Source organism: Carcharhinus amblyrhynchos, chromosome 17, assembly GCF_965287045.1.
Source record: "Carcharhinus amblyrhynchos chromosome 17, sCarAmb.v2.hapA, whole genome shotgun sequence".
Taxonomy (NCBI): Eukaryota; Metazoa; Chordata; class Chondrichthyes; order Carcharhiniformes; family Carcharhinidae; genus Carcharhinus; species Carcharhinus amblyrhynchos.
Window position 1 is genome coordinate 58,195,906 of NC_137340.1, and position 21,886 is coordinate 58,217,791.

At 45.3% G+C, this 21,886-nt stretch overlaps 1 protein-coding gene across 3 annotated transcripts in view; it reads left to right on the forward strand.

Moving 5' to 3' along the window:
• Positions 1-21,886, forward strand: part of sh3pxd2aa (SH3 and PX domains 2Aa) — a 610,480-nt gene that overhangs the window by 539,055 nt on the left and 49,539 nt on the right. The gene's annotated exons all lie outside the window — the stretch shown is intronic.

Genomic DNA, 21,886 nt, shown 5'->3' on the forward strand with positions numbered 1-21,886 from the left:
GGTTAAGAAAGCAATTAGAAAAGTAAAGAGGGGATATGAGAAAGTTGTGGCTGGTAAAAGTAGGGACTATAAGTGTATCAATGGGAAGAGGATAACCAAGGAAAGAATAGGGCCCTTTAGGGATGAAGGGGGGCAATCTGTGGGTGGAGGCAGAGGATGTGGTAAAGTGTTGAATGAATACTTCAAATCCATCTTTACCCAAGAGAATGAGAATGATGGTATGGAATTCAGTGAGAGAGACTGAGATTCTTGAGCAAATGACATAGGGAGTGACAAAGTATTGGAGGTACTGGTAGCCTTAAAAATGGACAAATCTCCAGGATGAATTTGCTCTAGGCTGCTGTGTGGGAGACAAAGAAGAAAATTGCAAGGACTCGGACCCAATTCCTCTCTGGCCATGGGGGAAGTGCCAGAGGACTGGAGAACAACTAATGTGGCTCTGCTATTTAAGAAAGGATGCAGAGATGAGTCAAGAACTGCAGACGATTAAGTCTCACATCAGTGTTAGGGAAACAAATGGAGAAAATTCTGAAAAAAAGCATTATATCTACTTGAAGAGACAAAGCTTAATCAGGGATAGTCACCGTGGCTTAGTGAGAGAGAGGTCATGCCTAACAAATTTGATCGAATTTTTTGAGGAGGTGACCAGGTGTGTAGACGAGGTTAGTGCAGTTAATGTAGTTTATGTGGATTTCAACAAAGCCTTTTGACAGTGTCCCACGTGGGAGATTTATAAAGAAGATAAATGCAAATGGATACAGGGTAGTTTGATAAAGTGGATTCAAAATTGGCTCAGTTGTAGAACTGATGTGGGTATGCCGGCGTTGGACTGGCGTAAACACAGTAAAAAGTCTGACAATACCAGGTTGGACTAAAACCTGGTGTTGTCAGACTTTTTACTCAGTTGTAGAAGACAGAGAATGGATGACAGAAGACTGCTTTTGTGACTGGAAGCCAGTAACCAGCGGCAAACCACAGGGATCTTGTTGGGCCCCTTATTATTCATCATTTATATAAATGACATTGATGATACTATGAGAAGTAGGATTAGTAAATTAGTGGATGACGCAAAAATTGGCCAAGTGGTTAACAGTGAATCTGAGTGTCTTGGGCTACAAGAAGATATCAACGTGATGGTCAAATGGACAGACAAATGGAGTCCAGATCTAGGGATCACAGTCCTATCTGTGTCACGCTGCAACTTCTGACATCCCTCCAGATTATGCACAACACCACCAGCCTTTGTGTTGTCGGCAAACTTACCAACCCATCCCTCCACTTCCTCATCCAGGTCATTCATGAAAATGACAAACAACAAGGGTCCTAGAACAGATCCCTGGGGCACTCCACTGGTGACCGACCTCCATGCAGAAAAAGACCCATCCACAACCACTCTCTACCTTCTGCAGGCAAGCCAGTTCTGGATCCACAAGGCCAAAGCCCCTTGGATCCCATGCCTTCTCACCTTCTCAAGAAGTCTTGCATGGGGGACCTTATCGAACGCCTTGCTGAAGTCCATATAAATCACATCTACCATCTGCTTGACAAATTTACTGGATTTTTATGAAGATGTGACTAGTGTGGTAGACAGAGGGGAACCGGTGGATATAGTGTTTTTAGATTTCCAGAAGGCATTCGATAAGGTGCCTCACAAAAGGTTGCTGCAGAAGGTTAGGGCACAAGGAGTTGGGGGTAAAGTGTTAGCGTGGATTGAGGATTGGTTATCTAAAAGGAAGCAGAGAGTTGGAATAAATGGGTGCTTTTCTGGTTGGCAGCTGGTGACTAGTGGAGCGCCGCAGGGATCGGTGCTGGCGCCTCAATTGTTTATCATATACATAGACAATGTGGAGGAGGGGGCTGAGTGTAGGGTAACAAAGTTTGCTGATGACACGAAGATGAGTGGGAAAGCGAATTGTGTGGAGGACGCGGAAAGTCTGCAGAGAGATCTGGATAGGCTGAGCGAGTGGGCGAGGACCTGGCAGATGGAGTATAATGTTAGCAAGTGTGAGATTATCCACTTTGGAAGAAATAATAGTTGGAGGGATTATTATTTAAATGGTGAAAATTGCAGCATGCTACGGTGCAAAGGGACCTGGGGGTCCTTGTGCAGGAGTCGCAAAAACCCAGTCTGCAGGTGCAGCAGGTGATCAAGAAGGCGAATGGAATGTTGGCCTTTATAGCGAGGGGGATAGAATATAAATGATGTGGATATGCCGGCGTTGGACTGGGGTAAACACAGTAAAAAGTCTGACAGCACCAGAGTTTCTCCATTCACCTGACGAAGGGGCAAACCCCGAAAGCTTGTGAGTTTGCTATCAAATAAATCAGTTGGACTTAAACCTGGTGTTGTCAGACTTTTTACTATAGAATATAAAAACAGGGAGGCCTTGCTGCAACTGTACAGGGCACTGGTGAGGCTGCAACTGGAGCACTGTGTGCAGTTTTGGTCCCCTTATTTGCGAAAGGATATATTGGCCTTGAAGGGAGTACAGAGAAGGTTCACCAGGCTGATACCGGAGATGAGGGGCAGAGCTTATGCGGAGAGATTGAGTAGATATGGCCTGTAGTCATTGGAGTTTAGAAGGCTGAAGGGGGATCTTACAGAGACATATAAGATAATGAAGGGGCTAGATAGGGTAGAGGTAGAGAGATTCTTTCCACTTAGAAAGGAAACCAGAACTAGAGGGCACAGCCTCAAAATAAGGGGAGGGGCAGTTTAGAACAGAGTTGCGGAGGAACTTCTTCACTCAGAGGGTGGTGAATCTCTGGAATTTTCCTTTGTCAATGTGTTTAGTCATATTTTCAAAGAACTCAACCAGGCTCGTAAGGCACGACCTGCCTTTGACAAAGCCGTGCTGACTACTTTTCAGCATACTAAACTTCTCTAAATGTTCATAAATCCTGTCCCTCAGGATCTTCTCCATCAACTTACCAACCACTGAGGTTACACTCACTGGTCGGTAATTTCCTGAGCTATCCTTATTCCCCTTTTTGAATATAGGAAGCACATCTGCAATCCTCCGGAACCTCTCCCATCTCCATCGACGACGCAAGGATCATCGCCAGGGGCTCTGCAATCACTTCCCTCGTCTCCCACAGTAACCATAATCCAAAGATGTTCAGGTTAGGTGGATTGGCCATGATTAATTGGCCCTTAGTGTCCCAGGATGTGTAGGTTGCAGGATTAGCTATGGTAAATATGTGGGATTACAGGTATAGGGCAGGGGATAGGGCCTAAGTAAGATCTCTGTTAGAGAGTCAGTGCAGAGTCAATGGGCCAAATGGCCTATCCTGCACTGTAGGGATTCAATGATGACTGAGGTCAGGAGAAATTTCTTCACCCAGAGAGTGGTGTATCTGTGGAATTCACTACCACAGAATGTAGTTGAGGCCAATATATTGTGTGATTTCAAGAATAAATTAGATATAGCTCTTGTGGCAAAAGGGATCAAAGAATATGGGGAAGGGGGAATCAGGATCTTGAATTCAATGATTAGCCATGATCAATATGAATGGTGGAGCAGGCTCAAAGGGCCGAATGGCCTACCCCTGCTTCTAGTTTCTATGTTTCTAGGTCGATGGAATTTAATCCTGAAAAGTGTGAGGTGATACACTTTGGAAGGAGTAATTTGACTAGAACATAGAACATTACAGCGCAGAACAGGCCCTTTGGCCCATGATGTTGCGCCGACCAGTTAAAAAACAATGACCTACTAACCTAAACCAAACCCTTTCCATCCATAAACCTATCCACGGATCTCTTAAACGCCCCCAAACTAGGTGCATTTACAACTGCAGCAGGCAGGGCATTCCAATCCCTCACCACCCTCTGGGTAAAGAACCTACCCCTGACATCCGTCCTATAACTACCACCCCTTAATTTAAAGCTATGCCCCCTCGTGCTAGCTTTCTCCATCCGAAGAAAAAGGCTATCACTGTCCACCCTATCTAAACCTCTAATCATCTTATATGTTTCAATAAGGTCCCCTCGTAGCCGCCTTCTTTCTAACGAAAACAACCTCAAATCCCTCAGTCTCTCCTCATAGGACCTCCCCTCCATACCAGGCAACATCCTGGTAAACCTCCTCTGCACCCTCTCCAAAGCCTCCACATCCTTCCTATAATGTGGGGACCAGAACTGCACACAATACTCCAAGTGCGGCCGCACCAGAGTTTTGTACAGTTGCAACATGATGCTGCGGCTCCTAAATTCAATCCCCCTACCAATAAACGCCAAGACACCGTATGCCTTCCTAACAACCCTATCTACTTGATTCCCAACTTTCAGGGATCTATGTACACATACACCTAGATCCCTCTGTTCATCCACACTATTCAGAGTCCTACCGTTAGCCCTATATTCAATATATTCAAGAAAATATTCAATGAATGGTAAGACACTGGGAAGTTCTGTGGAACAGCGGGACCTTTGGCGTGAAAGTGGAAGGACGTGTTAGTCGGGTGGTGAAAAAGGCATTTGGGACACTGCATTTATCAGCCGAGGTATCGATTACAAAAGCAGGGAAGTCATGTTGGAGTTGTACAGAACTTTGTTGAGGCCACCGGTTAGAGAATGGTGTGCAGTTTTGGTTGCCACATTATAGGAAGGATGTGATTGCACTGGAAGGGGGGAAGGGGAGACTCACCGGAATGTTGCCTGGGATGGAATATTTAAGTTATGAAGAAAGGCTGGATAGACTTGGGTTGTTTTTGTTGGAGCAGAGAAGTCTGAGGGGTGACCTAATCGAGGTATACAAGATTATGAGAGACATGGATAGTGGATAAGGAGCAGCAGTTTTCCTTAGTTGAAGGGTCAGTCATTAGGGGACATCGGTTCAAGGTGAAGGGCAGAAGGTTTAGCGGAGATGTGAGGAAAATCTTCTTTACCCAGTGGGTGGTAACGGTCTGGAATGCGTTGCCTCACATCCTTTAAAAAGTACCTGGATGAACACTTGACACACCATAACATTCAAGGCTATGGGCCAAGTGCTGGATAATGGGATTGGGTGGAGTGTGGGTGTTGCTCGTGTGTTCATGCAGACTCGATGGGCCAAAGGGCCTCTTCTTCAGTGTATGATTCTGTGATTTTTGACTCTCATACAGCAGCTTCCAGAGGAAACTGCCTCAAACAGCAGAATTCCAGAGAGAGAGGGAGAAAATACCTCTTGTATTTTGCAGATCTCTGGAGAGAGCTAGCTATTTACTAACAGGTCTCTAGACTTCTTTTTCTAGAAGGAAAGAGAGCTGCTGCTCTTTTCAAACTCAAGCTACAACTGCCTGCTTTTTCTCTGTCTCTGTAAGCCTAGCTCCACCCACTCATGATTTTCTTCTTGCCAATCAACCTAATTAAACCCTACTCTGAAAACTCCAGGGGACAGCCCTAAAAATAACAAAATGGCATTAACTCAGATTAAAACAAACACTCCAATAATTAGGAGAGATTATTTCTTAAGGAACATGATACAAATATGTTTCTTAAAGGCACAGTATTGTCACACTACATACCACTGTGTAGGCACCTCTACTAGGACTGCCTTGCCAGTCTGCACTGCTACCTCACAATGCCAGGGACCCAGATTGAATTCCAGCCTTGGGTGACTGTCAGTGCGGAGTTTGCACGTGCCCCTTGTGTCTTTGTCTGTTTACTCCGGGTGCTCCAGTTTTCTCCCACATTCCAAAAATGTATAAGTTACGTGGATTAGCTATGGGAAATGCATTAGCATTGGGAAATGCACGGGGTTACAGGGATAGGGTGGATGGGAGGGCCAGGGTGGGATGCCTTTCCGGAGAGTTGGTGCAGATTTGATGAGCCAAATAGTTTCTTTCTTCACTGTAGGGATTCTGTGGTTCCATGGTTCTTCTATAATATATTCAGGGATGGTGAAGCTGGTGTCTGTAAAGTATAAATTCACCAGTATGACTACGTTAAGCTATTGCTTGACTATTCTATAACTCAGTTCTTCAAATTTTGGCACAAGTCCCCAGGTGTTAGTAAGGAAGACCTTACCAGGCCGGCAGGGCCTGGTAAGCTCCTTACCTTGCTGATAAGGCTGACAGGGCCAACCTTGGCAACAGAGCCAACCTTGGGGATAGGGCCAACATTGGGCAACAGGGCCAACCTTGCTGACAAGGCCAACCTTGATGAAGAGCCAACCTTGGGGATTGGGCCGACCTTGCCGACAGGATCGATCTTGCTGACAGGGCTGACCTTGGCAACAAGGCTGATCATGGCGACAGGGCCGACCTTGGCGACAGAGCTGGCCATCGCGACAGGGCCGACCTTGGCGACGGGGCCGACCTTGCTGACAGGGCCGACCTTGGGCGACAGGGCTGACCATCGCGACAGGGCCGACCTTGGCAACAGGGCTGACCTTAGGTGACAGGGCCGACCTTGGCCATAGGGCCAACCTTGGGCGACGGGTCCGACCTTGGGCGACAGGGCCAACCTTGGCAACAGGGCTGATCTTGGGCGACAGGGCCGACCTTGGGTGACGGGGCCGACCTTGGGCGACAGGGCTGACCATCGCCTCAGGGTCGACCTTGGCAACAGGGCCGACCTTGGGCGACGTGGCCGAACTTGGGCGACGGGGCTGACCATCGCCTCAGGGTCGACCTTGGCAACAGGGCTGACCTTGGGCGACAGGGCCAACTTTAGGGATAGGGCTAACCTTGCTGACAGGGCCGACCTTGGGCAACAGGGCTGACCATCGCGACAGGGCCGACCTTGGCAACAGGGCTGACCTTGGGCGACAGGGCCGACCTTGGCCGTAGGGCCAACCTTGGGTGACAGGGCTGACCTTGGGCGACAGCCAACCTTCGGCAACAGGGCTGACCTTGGCCGTAGGGCCAACCTTGGGCGACAGCCGACCTTCGGCAACAGGGCTGACCTTGGCCGTAGGGCCAACCTTGGGCGACAGCCGACCTTCGGCAACAGGGCCGACCATGGCGACACAGCTGACCTTGCCAACAGGGCTGACCTTGCTGTGATCAATTCCGGTGCCTACGATGATGCCAGGTGCTTTTCATTCTCTTTTGTAGCCTGGATAAAATTGAGTGGCTTGAACAAAGAAAATTACAGCGCAGGAACAGACCCTTCGCTCCTTCAAGCCTGCACCAACCATGTTGCCTGACTTATTTAAAACCCCCTCCCCTTCTGGGGACCGCATGCCTCTATTCCCATCCTATTAATGTATTTGTCGAGACTCCCCTTCAAAGTCATTACCTTCCCCGGCAGCGAGTTCCAGGCACCCATCATCCTCCGTGTAAAAAACTTGCCTTGTACATCTCAACATAGAACGTAGAACACTACAGCACAAACAGGCCCTTCGGCCCACAAGTTGCGCTGATCATATCCCTACCTACCAGGCCTATTTATAACCCTCAATCCTGTTAAATCCCATGTAATCATCCAGAAGTCTCTTAAAAGACCCCAACAAGTTTGTCTCCACCACCACCGAAGGCAGCCGATTCCACTCACTCACCTCCCTCTGAGTGAAAAACTTACCCCTGACATCTCCTCTGTACCTGTTCCCCAGCACCTTAAACCTGTGTCCTCTTGTAGCGACCATTTCAGCCCTGGGAAATAGCCTCCAAGAATCCACCCTATCTATTCCTCTCAACATTTTATAAACCTCTATCAGGTCGCCTCTCAACCTTCATCTCTCCAGGGAGAAGAGTCCCAGCTCCCTCAGCCTATCTTCATAAGGCATGCCTCCCAATCCAGGCAACATCCTTGTAGATCTCCTCTGTACCCTTTTAATAGCCTCCGCATCCTTCTTGTAGTGAGGCGACCAGAACTGCGCACAGTACTCAAAGTGGGGTCTGACAAGGGTCTTATAAAGTTGCAGCATTACCTCCCGACTCCTAAACTCAATCCCTTGATTAATGAAGGCTAAATCTCCTTTAAGCCTTGCCGCTTGCACCTTAACCTGTGCCCCCTAGTAATTGACTCTCCTACCCTGGGAAAAAGTTTCTGACTATCCACTCTGTCCATGCCTCTCATAATCTTGTAGACTTCCATCAGGTCTCCCCTCAACCTCCGTCATTTCAATGAGAACAAACAAAGTTTCTCCAGCCTCTCCTCATAGCTAATACCCTCCATACCAGGCAACATCCTAGTAAATCTTTTCTGTACCTTCTCCAAAGCCTCCTCATCCTTCTGGTAGTGTGGCAACCAGATTTGAACATGATCCAAGTGTGGCCAAACTAAGGTTCTATAAAGCTGCAACATGACTTGCCAGTTTTGAAACTCAGTCCCCAGCTGATGAAGGCAAGCATGCTTTATGCTTTCTTGACCACCTTCTCCATCTACATTGCCCCTTTCAGTGATCTGTGTACTTGTACACCCAGATCCCTTTGCCTATCAATATTCTTTAGGGTTCTACTATTTACTTATATTTTCTATTTGCATTAGACCTTCCAAAATGCACTACCTCACATTTTTCCAGATTAAACTCCATCTGCCATCTCTCCACCCAAATCTCCAACTGATCTATATCTATATCCTGCTGTATCCTCTGATGGTCCTCATTGCTATCAGCAAATCCACCAACCTTTGTGTCGTCCGCAAACTTACTAATCAATCCAGTTACATTTTCTTCCAAATCATTTATATATATTGCAAACATCAAACATCCCAGCACTTTGACTTTGGCTGATAGGATTAAGGAGAATCCTAAGGCGTTCTATAGATATGTTAAGAACAGAAGATTGGTTAGGGCAAGATTAGGGCCAGTTAGAGACAGCAGTGGGAAGTTATGTGTGGAACCGGAAGACATTGGAGAGGCATTGAACCAATATTTCTCTTTGGTATTCACGCAGGGAGACATAAATGTAGCTGAGGAGAACACTGGGTTACAGGGTTGTAAACTGGATGGTATTGCAGTTGATAAGGAGGATGTGCTAGATATTCTTGAGGATTTGAAAATAGATAAGTCCCCTGGGCCGGACGGGATTTACCCTAGGATTCTTTGGCAGGCAAGAGAGGCGATTGCGGAGCCTCTGGCTCTGATCTTCAGGTCATCGTTGGTCACAGGTATAGTGCCAGAAGATTGGAGGATAGCGAATGTTGTCCCATTGTTTAAGAAGGGGAACAGAGACTTCCCCGGGAATTATAGACCGGTGAGTCTGACTTCTGTTGTGGGCAAGGTTTTAGAAAAAATTATTAGGGATAGGATTTATAGTTATTTGGAGAGTAATGAATTGACTGGAGATAGCATGATTTTGTGGAGGGTAGGTCGTGCCTTACTAACCTTATTGAGTTTTTTGAGAAAGTGACCAAAGAGGTGGATGGGGGTAGGGCAGTTGACGTGGTATATATGGACTTTAGTAAGGCGTTTGATAAGGTTCACCATGGAAGGCTTCTGCAGAAATTGCAGATATATGGGATTGAGGGTGATTTAGTTAATTGGATCAGGAATTGGTTAGCAGATAGGAGACAGAGGGTGGTGGTTGATGGTAAGTATTCGTCATGGAGTTCGGTTACAAGTGATGTGCCCCAGGGATCTGTTTTGGGGCCACTGCTGTTTGTAATTTTTATAGATGATCTGGATGAGGGTATAGTTGGGTGGATTAGTAAATTTGCTGATGACACCAAAGTCGGAGGTGTGGTAGATAGTGAGGAGGGGTGTCATAGTTTACAGAGAGACTTGGACAAGTTGCAGAGCTGGGCCGAGAGGTGGCGGATGGAGTTCAATGCGGAAAAGTGTGAGGTAATTCACTTTGGCAGGAATAACAGATGTGTAGAGTATAGGGCTAACGGTAGGACTCTGAATAGTGTTGATGAGCAGAGGGATCTAGGTGTATGAGATGTTCGGATGAGATTGGAGGGCTCAGATAGTGCACTAGAAAGCTTTAGATTGGCTAGGAGGGAGTTGAAGAGTGAGTTGAGAAGGGCTAAAAGAGGACATGAGAAGACTTTGGCTGATAGGATTAAGGAGAATCCTAAGGCGTTCTATAAGTATGTCAAGAACAGAAGGTTGGTCAGGGCAAGATTAGGGCCAGTTACAGACAGCAGGGGGAAGTTGTGTGTGGAACCGGAGGAGATTGGAGAAGTATTGAACCAATATTTCTCTTCGGTGTTCACGCAGGGGGACATGAATATAGCTGAGGAGGACATTGGGTCGCAGGGGTGTAAAATAGAAAGTATTACGGTTGATAAAGAGGATGTGCTGGAAATTCTTGAGGGGCTGAAAATAGATAAGTCCCCTGGTCCGGATGGGATCTACCCTAGGATTCTCTGGGAGGCTAGAGAGGTGATTGCAGAGCCTCTGGCTCAGATCTTCAGGTCGTCATTGGTCTCTGGTGTAGTCCCGGAGGATTGGAGGATAGCGAATGTTGTCCCATTGTTTAAGAAGGGGAACAGAGACTTTGCCGGGAATTATAGACCGGTGAGTCTTACTTCTGTTGTGGGCAAGGTTTTAGAAAAAATTATTAGGGATAGGATTTATAGTTATTTGGAGTGTAATGAATTGATTAGAAATAGTCAGCATGGTTTTGTAGCAGGTAGGTCGTGCCTTACTAACCTTATTGAGTTTTTTGAGAAGGTGACCAAAGAGGTGGATGGGGGTAAGGCAGTTGACGTGGTATACATGGATTTTAGTAAGGCGTTCGATAAGGTTCACCATGGTAGGCTTCTGCAGAAAATGCAGATGTATGGGATTGTGGGTAATCTAGGAAGTTGGATCAGGAATTGGCTATCAGATAGGAGACAGAGGGTGGTGGTGGATGGTAAATATTCATCATGGAGTGCAGTTACGAGTGGTGTGCCTCAGGGATCTGTTTTGGGGCCACTGTTGTTTGTAATTTTTATTAATGATCTGGATGAGGGTATAGTTGGGTGGATTAGTAAATTTGCTGATGACACCAAAGTTGGAGGTGTGGTAGATTGTGAGGAAGGGTGTCATAGTCTGCAGGGAGACTTAGATAGGTTGCAGAGCTGGGCCGAGAGGTGGCGGATGGAATTTAATGCGGAGAAGTGTGAGGTAATTCACTTTGGTAGGAGCAACAGATGTGTCGAGTATAGGGCTAACGGGAGGACTTTGAATAGTGTGGATGAACAGAGGGATCTAGGTGTGTGTGTACATAGATCCCTGAAAGTTGGGAATCAAGTAGATAAGGTTGTCAAGAAGGCGTACGGTGTCTTGGCGTTTATTGGTAGGGGGATTGAATTTAGGAGTCGCAGTGTAATGTTGCAACTGTACACTACTCTAGTGCGGCCGCACTTGGAGTACTGTGTGCAGTTCTGGTCCCCGCATTACAAGAAGGATGTGGAGGCGTTGGAGAGGGTGCAGAGGAGGTTTACTAGGATGTTGCCTGGTATGGTGGGGAGGTCCTATGAGGAGAGACTGAGGGATCTAGGGTTGTTTTCGTTGGGAAGAAGGCGGCTAAGAGGGGATCTTATTGAAACATATAAGATGATTAGGGGTTTAGATAGGGTGGATAGTGATAGCCTTTTTCCTCGGATGGAGAAAGCTAGCACGAGGGGGCATGACTTTAAATTAAGGGGGGGTAGCTACAGGACGGATGTCAGGGGTAGGTTCTTTACCCAGCGGGTGGTGAGGGATTGGAATGCCCTGCCTGCTGCAGTTGTAGATGCGTCTAGTTTGGGGGCGTTTAAGAGATCTCTGGATAGGTTTATGGACGAAAAGGGATTGGTATAGGCTAGTGGGTCATTGTTTTTGTAACTGGTCGGCGCAACATCGTGGGCCGAAGGGCCTGTTCTGCGCTGTAATGTTCTATGTTCTATGTTCTATGTTCTATGTATGTTTACATAGATCCCTGAAAGTTGGGAATCAAGTAGATAAGGTTGTTAGGAAGGCATATGGTGTCTTGGCGTTTATTGGTAGGGGGATTGAGTTTAGGAGCTGCAGCGTCATGTTGCAACTGTACAAAACTCTGGTGCGGCCGCACTTGGAGTATTGTGTGCAGTTCTGGTCCCCACATTATAGGAAGGATGTGGAGGCTTTGGAGAGGGTGCAGAGGAGGTTTACCAGGATGTTGCCTGGTATGGAGGGGAGGTCCTATGAGGAGAGACTGAGGGATTTGAGGTTGTTTTCGTCAGAAAGAAGGCGGCTACGCGGGGACCTTATTGAAACATATAAGATGATTAGAGATTTAGATAGGGTGGACAGTGATAGCCTTTTTCCTCGGATGGAGAAAGCTAGCACGAGGGGGCATGGCTTTAAATTAAGGGGTGGTAGTTATAGGACGGATGTCAGAGGTAGGTTCTTTACCCAGAGGGTGGTGAGGGATTGGAATGCCCTGCCTGCTGCAGTTGTAAATGTGCCTAGTTTGGGGGCGTTTAAGAGATCCGTGGATAGGTTTATGGATGGAAAGGGTTTGGTTTAGGTTACAGGGTCATTGCTTTTTAATTGGTCGGCGCAACATCGTGGGCCGAAGGGCCTGTTCTGCGCTGTAATATTCTATGTTCTATGATCCCTGAGGAATGCCACTTGTCACAGTCCTCAATTCAGAAACACACCCTTCCATTGCTGCCCTCTGTCTTCCATGACCAAGCCAGTTCTGTATTCATCTTGCCAGTTCACCTCTGATCCTATGAGACTTCATAAGAATTAGGAGCAGGAGTAGGCCATCTGGCCCCTCGAGCCTGCTCCGCCATTCAATAAGATCATGGCTGATGTTTTTGTGGACTCAGCTCCATTTACCCGCCCGCTCACCGTAACTCTTAATTCCTTTACTGTTATGTTAGAAAAGTGTTTAATTGGAGTAAGGGGAATTATGAGGTTATCAGGCAGGAAATTGGAGGCTTAAATTGGAAAGAGGTTTTCTCAGGGAAATGTACGGAAGAAATGTAGCAAATTTTCAGGGCATATTTGTCTGGAGTTCTGCATAGCAATGTTCCAATGAGACAGGGAAGTTATGGTAGGTTACAGGAACTGTGGTGTACAAAGGCTGTAATAAATCTAGTCAAGAAGAAAGGAAAAGCTTACAAAAGGTTCAGAGAGCTAGGTAATGTTAGAGATCTAGAAGAGTATACAGCTAGTAAGAAGGATCTTAAGAAGGAAATTAGGAGAGCCAGAAGGGGTCATGAGAAGGCCTTGGCAGGCAGGATTAAGGAAAACCCCAAGGCGTTCTACAAGTATGTGACGAGCAAGAGGATAAGATGTGAAAGAATAGAACCTATCACGTGTGACGGTGGGAAAGTTTGTATGGAAACGGAACCGGAAGAAATAACAGAGGTACTTAATGGATACTTTACTTCAGTATTTACTATGGAAAAGGATCTTGGTGGTTGTAGTGCAGGCTTGCAACAGACTGAAAAGATTGAGCATGTAGATATTAAGAAAGAGGATGTGTTGGAGCATTTGAAAAGCATCAAGATAGATAAGTCGCTGGGACCGGATGGGATGTACCCCAGGCTGCTGTGGGAGGCGAGGGAGGAGATTGCTGAGACTCTGGCGATGAGCTTTGCATCATCAATGGAGACGGGAGAGGTTCCAGAGGATTGCGGATGTTGTTCCTTTATTCAAGAAAGGTAGTAGAGATAGCCCTGGAAATTATAGACCAGTGAGTCTAACCTCAGTGGTTGGTAAGTTGATGGAGAAGATCCTAAGAGGCAGGATTTATGAACATTTGGAGAGGTATAATATGATTAAGAATAGTCAGCACGGCTTTGTCAAAAGCAGATCATGCCTTATGAGCCTGTTTGAATTTTTTGAAGATGTGACTAAACATATTGATGAAGGAAGAACAGTAGATGTAATATACATGGACTTCAACAAGGCATTTGATAAGGTGCCCCATGCAAGGCTTATTGAGAAAGTGAGGGCGCATGGGATCCAAGGAGACATTGCTTTGTGGATCCAGAACTGGCTTGCCCACAGAATAATTACCCGAAGATCAGAGGCTAAATGCCTGTGACCACTGAAGTTTTTGCCAACAGGAGGGGAACAGTCTTGCCTGGTGATTGTTGAGCGATGTTCATTTATCCATTGTCGTAGCGATGACAACGCAGGGTTGCTGAGCAGAGACTGATAGCCAAGTTCCGCACACATGAGGACTATCTCAACAGGGATCTGGGGTTCATGTCGCACTATCTGTAACCCCTGTGACTTGCCTGGGTTTGCAAAACCTCACTTACTGTACTGTCTGGAGACAATACACATCTCTTTAACCTGTGATCAGTGCTCCTTCCACACACATTGTCAGCCACTTTAGGACTTGAACAGCAGGTTAGGTGTAAAGATTCGCATTCTAATCAGTAATCTGTAAACTGTCTGTGCTTTATATGCTCTGTCTGAGGCCAGAACTCTCCATTCACCTGAAGAAGAGGGAAACCTCTCGAAAGCTAGTGAGTTTACTATCAAATAAATCGATGAGACTAAAACCTGGTGTTGTCAGACTTTTTACTGTGTTTACCCCAGTCCAACGCCAGCATATCCACATCTTGCCCACAGAAGGCAGAGTAATTATAGATGGGTCATATTCTGGAAGTTGGTCACCAGTGGAATGCCCCAGGGACCCTTGCTCTTTGTGATTTTTATAAATGACCTGGATGAGGAAGTGGAGGGATGGGTTGATAAGTTTGCTGATAATACAAAGATTGGATGTTTTGTGGATAGTGTGGAGGGATGTCAGAAGTTGCAGCGATAGGATGCAAGACTGGGTGGAGAAGTGGCAGATGGAGTTCAACCCAGGTAAGTGTGAAGTGGTTCATTTTGGCAGGTCAAATAGGATAGCAGAATATAATATTAATGGTAGGCCTTTTGGTAGTGTGGAAGATCAGAAGGATCTTGGGGTCTGAGTTCATAGGACCCTCAAAGCAGCTGCGCAGGTTGAAACTGTGGTTAAGAAGGTGTATGGTGTACTGGCCTTCATCAAATCGAGGAATTGAGTTTAGGAGTCAAGAGATAATGTTGCAGCTTTAAAAGACCCTGATCAGACCTCACTTGGAGTACTGTGCTCAGTTCTGGTCGCCTCATTACAGGAAGGATGTGGAAGCCATAGAAAGGGTGCAGAGGAGATTTACAAGAATGTTGCCTGGATTGGGGGGCATGCCTCATGAGGATAGGTTGAGGGAGCTCGGCCTTTCCTCCTTGGAGAGACGAAGGATGAGGGGTGACCTGATAGAGGTGTATAAGATGTTGAGAGGTATTGATCGAGTGGATTCTCAGAGGCTTTTTCCCAGGGCTGAAATGGTTGCCACAAGAGGACACAGGTTTAAGGTGCTGGGGAGTAGGTACAGAGGAGATGTCAAGGGTAAGTTTTTCACTCAGAGAGTGGTGGGTCTGCCAGCAACAGTGGTGGAGGCAGATTCGATAGGGTCTTTTAAGAGACCTTTCGATAAGTAAATGGAACTTAGTAAGACAGAAGGTTATAGCTAAGCCTGGTAATCTCTAAGGTAGGGACATGTTTGGCACAACTTTGTGGGTCGAAGGGCCTGTATTGTGCTGTAGTTTTTCTATGTTTTTAAAAAGGTGTCTATCCTGATTTTAAAAGCGTTCAATGAAGTAGCCTCAACTGCTTCACTGGGCAGGGAATTCCACAGATTCATTTATGTGAAGAAGTTCCTCCTCAACTCAGTCCTAAATCAGCTTCCCATTATTTGGAGGCTGTGTTTACTTTTGCCACTCTTTTTTGGTTTATATATTTGTAGAAACTTTTGCTATCAATTTTAAATCCTGAGCTACTTACACTCATAATCCGTCTTATCTTTCTTTATAGCATTTTTTGTTGCTTTCTGCTAACCTTTAAAGATTTCCCAATCCTCTAGGTTCCCACTAATCTTTGCCACTTTGTATGCATTTTCTTTCAATTTGATACCCCCCTTTATTTCCTTCGATATCCATGGCGGATTATCTCTTTTTCCACAGTCCTTCCTTATCACTGGTATACACCAGTATATACTGGCATACAGAAGACTCACCTTCTGCACCAGTCTGCCATGAGCGACCTTGTCAAAGGCCTTATTGAAGCCCATGTAGACAATATCCACTGCCCTACCTTCAGCAATATTCTTTGTCACTTCCTCGAAAATCTTGACGAAGTTAGTGAGACGCAATCTTCTTTGCACAAAACCATGTTTGCTAGGCCATCTAAGAGTCAACCATAGTACTGTGGATCTGGAGTCACACATAAGCCAGCTCAGGCAAGGACCACAGGTTTATAGGACATTTGTGAGCCAGGTTGGTTTTTACGGCAATCAACAATGGTTTCATGGACATCATTAGACTTCTAATCCATTTTTTTCCATTCAAACTCCAAACAAAGAAGTGTGGCGCAAGTAAACATTGGTTCTTTAGAGGACAAGAAGGGGGATGCAAACCCAGTCTGCAGGTGCAGCAGGTGATCAAGAAGGCGAATGGGATGTTGGCCTTTATAGCAAGGGGGATAGAATATAAAAGCAGGGAGGTCTTGCTGCAACTGTACAGGGCATTGGTGAGGCCGCAACTGGAGTACTGTGTGCAGTTTTGGTCGCCGCATTTGCCAGAGAATATATTGGCCTTGGAGGGAGTGCAGAGAAGGTTCACTAGGCTGATACCGGAGATGAGGGGGTTAGCCTATGAAGAGAGATTGAATAGACTGGGTCTGTACTCGTTAGAGTTTAGAAGGCTGAGGGGGGATCTTATAGAGACATATAAGATGATGAAGGGGCTAGATAGGGTAGAGGTAGAGAGATTCTTCCCTCTTAGAAAGGATAGCAGAACTAGAGGGCACAGCCTCAAAATAAGGGGAGGGACAGTTTAGATCGGAGTTGAGGAGGAACTTCTTCACTCAAAGGGTGGTGAATCTCTGGAATTCTCTGCCTATTGAAGTGGTGGAAACTACCTCGCTGAATATATTTAACTCACGGGTAGATAGGTTTCTGACAGACAAGGGAATTAAGGGTTATGGGGAGAAAGCGGGAAAGTGGAACTGATCCACTTCAGATCAGCCACGATCTTATTGAATGGCGGGGCAGGCTCGATGGGCTAGATGGCCTACTCCTGCTCCTATTTCTTATGCTGTTTTGTAACAAATGGAAATGAGAAAATGGCTGAGGCATTGAACAGGGTATTTTGTGTCAGTCTTCACAGTGGAAAACACAAATTACATGCAAAAAATTGATGACAGGAAGGCTATGGCAGGTGAGAACCTAGAAACTACCATTCTCACGAAAGAGGTAGTGTTGGGCAAGGTAATGGAGCTAAAGGTGAACAAGTCTCCTGGTCCTCATGGAATGCATCCCAGGGTACTAAAAGAGATGGTGGGAGAAATAGAAAATGCACTAGTGGTAATTTACCAAACTTCACTGGACTCTGGGGTGGTTCCCGCAGATTGGAAAACAGCAAATGTGTTTAAAAAAGGAGGTAGACAAAAGGCAGGTAACTATAGGCTGGTGAGCTTAACTTCTGTGTGAGGGAAAATGCTTGAATCTATCATCAAGGAAGAAATAACAAGACATCTGGACATAAATTGTCCCATTGGTAAGACGCAACATGGGTTCATGAAGGGAAGGTCATGTTTGACTAATTTGGTGGAATTCTTTGAGAACATTACATGTGCAGTGGACAGTGGAGAACCTGTGGATGTGGTGTATCTGGATTTCCAGAAGGTATTTGACAAGGTGCCGCACCAAAGACTGCTACATAAGATAAAGGTGCACAGTGTCACGGGTGATGTAATAGCATGGATAGAGGATTGGATAACTAACAGAAAACAAAGAATGGGGGTAAATGGATGTTTTTTCTGGTTGGCGATCAGTGACTAGTGGTGTGCCTCAGGGATCAGTGTTGGGACCACAAATTGTTTCCGATTTACATAGTTGATTGGGAGTTGGAGACCAAGTGTAGTATGTCAAAATTCACAGATGACACTAAAATGAGTGGCAGAGCAAAGTGTGCAGGGGACACTGAAAGTCTGCAAAGGGACATAAATAGTCTAAGTGAGTGGGCGAGGATCTGGCAGATGGAGTACAATGTTGGTAAATGTGAGGTCATCCATTTTGGTAGAAGTAACAGCAAAATGGATTATTATTTAAATGGTAAAAAAAATTGCAGCGTTCTCCTGTGCAGAGGGACCTGGGTGTCCTTGTGCAGGAATCTCAAGGAGTTGGTTTGCTGGTATAGCAGTTAGTTAAGAAGGCAAATGGAATTTTGTCCTTCATTGCTAGATGGAGTTGGAGGTTTAAAAAGGTTGGGGATGGAGTTTAAAAACAGCGAGATTATGTTGTAGCTGTATAAGGTGCTGGTGAGGCCACAGCTGGAGTACTATGTACAGTTTTGGTCTCCTTACTTGAGAAAGGATATACTGGCACTGGAGGGGGTGCAGAGGAGATTCACTAGGTTGATTCCAGAATTGAGAGGATTGGCTTGTGAGGAGAGACTGAGTAGACTGGGGCTATACTCATTGGAATTCAGAAGAATGAGGGGAGATCTTACAGAAGCATATAAGATTATGAAGTGAATAGGTAAGATAGAAGCAGGGAAGTTGTTTCCACTGGTGGGTGAAACTAGAACTAGGGGGCATAGCCTCAAAATAAGGGGAAGCAGATTTAAGACTGAATTGAGGAGGAACTTCTTCACACAAAGGGTTGTGAATCTGTGGAATTCCCTGCCCAGTGACACAGTTGAGGCTACCTCATTGAATGTTTCTAAGGCAAGGAAAGATAAATTTTTGAACAGTAACAGAATTAAGGGTTATGGTGAGCGGGCAGGTAAGTGGAGCTGAGTCCATGAAAAGATCAGCCATGATCTTATTAAATGGTGGGGCAGGCTCGAAGGGCCAGATGGCCTACTCCTGCTCCTAGTTCTTATGTTCTTATCATCTGCCATGGTGGGATTGGAATTCAGATCTCCAAAGCATTACACTGGCTGTCTGAATTACTAGCCCAGCCATAACACCACCATATATAATGCGGGGAAATGTGTTGTTTCTCATTTTGGCAGAAAGAATTGAAAAATAGAATATTATTTGAATGGAGAAAATCTGCAGAACTTGATGGTACAGGGGGATCTGGGTGTCCTAGTACATGAATCACAAAAGGTACAGCAAGTGATTAGGAACCAAATGTAATGTTGGCCTTTAATACAAGAGGGATGGATTATAAAAGTAGGAATTTGTTGATCCTGCTGGACAGAGCATTGGTAAGCTCACACTGAGATTCCTGTGTGCCATTTTGATAACCAAATGCACTTGTATTGGGAACAGTTGAGAGATTCATTAGGTTGATTCCTAGGATGAAAGATTTGTCTTATGAGGAAAGGTTGGGCCTGTACTCACTGATATTTAAAAAGTGATATGTGATCTTTTTGTGACAGAGAAGGTTTTGAAGGAGCTTGACAGAGTAGCTACTGAAAGGAAGTTTCACTTTCATAGAATCATAGAATTACAGAATCCTTATGGTGCAGAAAGAGGCCATTCAGCCCATTGAGTCTACACCGACAACAATCCCATCCAGGCCCTATTCCTGTAACCCCACATATTTACCCTGCTAATCACTCTGACCTATGTATCCTGGGATACTCAGGAGAAATTTAGCACAGTCAATCAACTTAAGCCGTACACCTTTCGACTGTGGGAGGAAACCAAAACACTCGGAAGAAACACACACTGACACGGGGAGAACGTGCAAGCTCCACACAGACTGTGACTCGAGGTCAGGATTTGAACCCAGGTCCCTGGAGCTGTGTGGCAGCAATGCTAATCACTGTGTCACCGTGCTGCTGCAACTTGTATGGAATTTGTAGGGGAAGCTGGAACTAGGGGACACAATTTTAAAAAAGGGGTCTCCCTTTTAAGATAGAAATGAGGATGAAAGTAGAGTTAAGTCCACAATTAGATCAGCCAGGATTTTGTTGAATGGCAGCACATTCTTCTTACGGTCCAATGCTGGCATCTCCACATCAGCACATTCTTCTTGCAGGCCAGATGCCCATTCCTGCTCCTATTGTGTTCTTCTGTCCAATAAGTAGGTAAATAATGACACAACCTGGCCATATTAGCTGAGGAGCTTCTTTTTGTGCTTTGAGTGTCACATGCTGCAAAGTACTTTTCTCTCTATTTCCCTCTGCATTCCTCAGTTAGAGATGGGCAACAATGCTGACCTAGACAATTATGATCACAAGCCATGGATAATATTTTCACAAATATGTAACAAAGAGGTGTTTGCACAGTGCTAAAAGGATAAAACATTTTGGGCTTTTTGCCCAGTTATAGAGTCATAGAGGTTTACAGCATGGTAACAGGCTCTTTGGCCCAACTTGTCCATGCCACCCTTTTTTTTAAAACCGCTAAGCGAATCCCAGTTGCCTGTATTTGGCTCATATCCCTCTATACCCATTGTACCCATGTAACTATCTAAATGCTTTTTAAAAGATAAAATTGTACCCGCCTTTATTACTACCTCTGGCAGCTTGTTCCAGATACTCACTACCCTCAGTTAAAAAATTGCCCCTCTGGACACTTTTGTACTCTCCCCCCCTCACCTTAAACCTATATCCTCTAGTTTTAGACTTCACTATCTTTGGGAAGAGATATTGACTATCTACCTTGTCTATGTGTCTCATTATGTTATAGACCTCCATAAGATCACCCCTCAGCCTCCTACGCTCCAGTCTATTCAGTGTCTCCCTATAACTCAATCCATCAAATCCGGGTAGCATCCTAGTAAATCTTTTCTGCACTCTTTCTGGTTTAATAATATCCTTTCTATAATAGGGTGACTAAAGTTGCACACTGTATTCCAAGTGTGGCCTTACTACTAGCTTGTACAACTTCAACAAGACCTCCCAGCTCCAGTATTCAATGTTCTGACCAATGAAACCAAGCATGCCGAGTGCCTTCTTCACCATTCTTTCCATCTGTGACTTCATTTTCAAGAAGCTAGGAACATGTATCCCTAGATCTCTTTGTTCTGTAACTCTCTCCAACGCCCTACTGTTAACTAAGTAAGTCCTGCCCTGGTTCAATCTACCAAAATGCATCACCTCGCGTTTGTCTAAATTAAACTGCATCTGCCATTCGTCAGCCCACTGACCCAATTGATCAAGATCCCGCTGCAATTGGAGATAACCTTCCTCATTGACCACCATGCCACCAATCTTGGTGTCATCTGCATACTTACTAACCATGCTCCCTATATTCTCTTCAAAATCATTAATATAACTGACAAATAACAGTGGACCCAGCGCTTATCCCTGAGGCACACTGCTGGTCACAGGCCTCCGGTTTTTAAAACAACTCTCTACCACCACCCTCTGCCTTCTGTCAAGAAGCCAATTTTGTGTCCATTTAGATACCACACCATGGATCCCATGAGATTCAACTTTACGCAACAACCTACCATGCGGTATTATGATTGTACAGGGATTGTCTTCATCCTGGGAGAATGTTATCACTGTGGTTCAATTAGGTCTTTTTTGGGACCACTTTAATATTTTTAAGTAAAATCTGGATTTAAGAGTTGCAAACGTAATGGCCAGAATTAAAACTGATGCAAAACTAATGAAGTTGGTCAACAACAAAGCTAAACAGAGTAAGTTACAGGATTTGAATATACTTGAGTATTGGGCAGACAGATGGCAGATAAAATTCAAACTGAAATGCAAAAAGCCTCACACTGGGACAAGGGAAAGAAAGTAATGCACCTGGAAAATTAAAGAGATCTGAAAATTCAGGTTGACGATAAATTATGGCATTGCTTATTGCTAATGCGGGCACCAAATTTCTTGTTGGTGTGTATTCAAAGTTGAATCTAAATTGTGAGGTAATTCTGCCACTTTAAAATCATTGCTGTGGCCCAGTCTTTGACAGCCCTGCTGCGCATTCAGGAAAGTATATTTGTTAAACGTACTTACTTTGTTGGTGATCTAACAAACTCTTTTGAGACTGGCTATTACGCTGGTGTTAGCTGCTTAGGTCAAACCAATCTTATGATGGGGCCTCA